This window comes from Etheostoma spectabile, chromosome 13 (assembly GCF_008692095.1).
Source record: "Etheostoma spectabile isolate EspeVRDwgs_2016 chromosome 13, UIUC_Espe_1.0, whole genome shotgun sequence".
NCBI lineage: Eukaryota > Metazoa > Chordata > Actinopteri > Perciformes > Percidae > Etheostoma > Etheostoma spectabile.
Genome location: NC_045745.1, coordinates 10,486,859 through 10,489,358, shown reverse-complemented (window position 1 = coordinate 10,489,358; position 2,500 = coordinate 10,486,859). Strand labels below are relative to the sequence as shown.

General features: G+C 42.2%; 1 long non-coding RNA gene across 1 annotated transcript in view; it reads left to right on the top strand.

The window, feature by feature from the left end:
* The window catches only part of LOC116701142 (uncharacterized), an 8,891-nt gene extending 6,823 nt beyond the window's left edge, over positions 1 to 2,068 (top strand). Inside the window, exons 2-3 of the long non-coding RNA XR_004334831.1 lie at positions 265 to 266; positions 2,058 to 2,068. This is a non-coding gene — a long non-coding RNA (uncharacterized LOC116701142). The remainder of the gene's footprint in view (positions 1 to 264; positions 267 to 2,057) is intronic.
* The last annotated feature ends 432 nt before the right edge of the window (positions 2,069 to 2,500 follow it).

Genomic DNA, 2,500 nt, shown 5'->3' with positions numbered 1-2,500 from the left:
AGCAGGAATGCAAATTAAACATTAAGTATATGTAATTAGCGGCAAATGGGGTGAAACATACAAAAGACACAAAATATATAGCTTTAGGCCAAACATAGCAGTTCAACATTGGATTTCTAGGATTTATGGCTCCATGCTAAGTGGTTTCAGGTCCGGAAATGAGAGTTCAATTAAATTATTCCCCAGGTTACACTTAGCAAAAGGTCAGCATCTCGCTGAGATCAGCCTGCTTAATGTAAAGAGCATCAGTGAACAGCTGTCCAGATGTTCTGATAACAGAAGGCTTTCAGGGGACACTGCACCCCCCCAGGGCTCATTTCAGGCACTGGATGGAGAGCAGGTGGAAGAGGACTGGAGGAAATACAAGCTCCAGCGCTTCTACTGCAACCCCTCCATCAACCCCACTTCCTGCGGTTGTTGTTGATATGAACAAGATTTATTTATGTTACTTCTATGTTTTAATTGGCTCCCTCATATAGAGTTTTTCACCCCTTCAAATATAATTATAACAATTTGCTTTAATACTCGTGTTGTCTTCCCGTCAAAATTGAAAATCAACACTTTTGTTGAGGCTATTTATCAATTTTTAACTTTTTCTTACGTTTTTTTGTCCCTTTTTTCAACTTGACGCTTTTTTTAATGTTTGTCCTTTTTTGACATTTTCAACACATAACACTATCTTATTAACTTTAGTTTTACAGTTACTTTTTGAATTTCTGGCCAATAAACCTCCTTTATAGGAAATTATACCTAATGTTTGAGTTAGAAAAGCAGAAATTAGGAATTATTGAGACTAAAATTAAAGGAATGGATGTTGATGATAATCACAGACTGGAATATGTCAACTTTTACTCAATACTATTTCAAAAACACTTCAATTAGTTTTTATCAAATGCTATAAAATTGATTAAGACGCCCCAAAATTAATGAAAGTAGAGATTTGTATTTGCCAAAGAGCGTTGTGTGGAATCATTAATGTTATTTGGGGAATTAAAAACATTGATATAGGAAAACGGGTCAATTTGACCAGAGGACAACATGAGGACAACATGAGGACAACATGAGGGTTAATTGGTGTGTGTCTCTAGCTGAGCCCACTTTCAGCTTTTTATGTTTTCATTTTTAAAAACCACATTTTAACCAAAAACAAATCCCGTTCCTACGAGTGTTTTAGCACCTTTTCAGAACTAATCTCCGTCCACACCTGAAAACACAGACCATTCACGGATATTGGAATAATATCCAGAAATACTGGAAAGAAACTAAATGCACTGAAGGAAAGTACACCACTAGATACACTGAGAGTCAGGGATAAACAAAGACAATCTGACACTGAAACAAGAGAACACCAAGACTAATGTACACAAGGAAAGGAGGGTGGTGACGAGCAACAGGTGACATGAGGGCTGACGAGCAACAGGTGAAACCCATCTGGGCGGGGCAGGTAATCACAAAGGCGGGAAAACACCTACAGAGTAAAACAGGATCATGACATGAGGAGGGTTTGAGTTTGACAAAACACTGTAAACTACTAGCTTAGAAATAGTGGTAGTAGTTAGGGAATGCCAAAGATCTTTCACCAATATTTGGAGATTTAGAGCAGTGGTTCTCAACCTGGGGGTCGGGACCCCCATGAGGGTAGCAAGATAATTTCAGGGGGTCCCCAGATGGCTGGCGAGAACAAACTGAAATAACAAATTCTGGACTATTAGAACGTAAAACACAATTCAAGCTAGCGGCTAGCTCTAAATCGCATTGTTAGCTAACAGAAACCTAAAATACATTCACGGCTAATGATAAACACTAACGTTGTGTAACTTAACACAACAATTAAACTTACATTTCCTTGGACGCACACACTAGAAAGGAACTTTCCATCAGAAATCACCGCAGTCCAAACTCAAGTCCAGCTGATGTCTGCTCCTCCATGCTTCTCACTCGATGCTGCGTTCAGGGGCCTTGTCAGTGTGGGCTCTCAGAGCGCACATGCAGACGCCAGGCACAGGTGATACAAAATGGGAAGTCAACAGAGCCTGAAGCAGATTGGATAAGGCTAGGTGCTAGCTGCTAAAACTAAAAGCATTACTCTTTTCTATATATTGATTAGAGCATTCACAAAAATGACTCAAAACCAGCAGGGGTGGAGGGATGTAGGAACAGCTGTTTACACCTGTTCGCAGCTCTCTTTCTCTCATGGAGGGGGGTGGGGGAGGGGGGGGGAGGGGTCACGAACACCAAGCCGACCACAAAGAACTACTACAAACTACCATTTTTTTGTGACTGTTATTGCCACTCTTCATTTTAACCCCAACCGGTCGTCAGACAGCGCCTACCAGGAGCCTGGGTCTGGGTCTGGGTCTGGGCCTGGGTCTGGGCCTGGGTCTGGGCCTGGGTCTGGGCCTGGGTCTGGGTCTGGGCCTGGGCCTGGGCCCGGGCCTGGGCCTGTCCGAGGTTTCTGCCTAAAAGGAAGTTTTTCCTCGCCACTGTTGCTTGCTCTGGA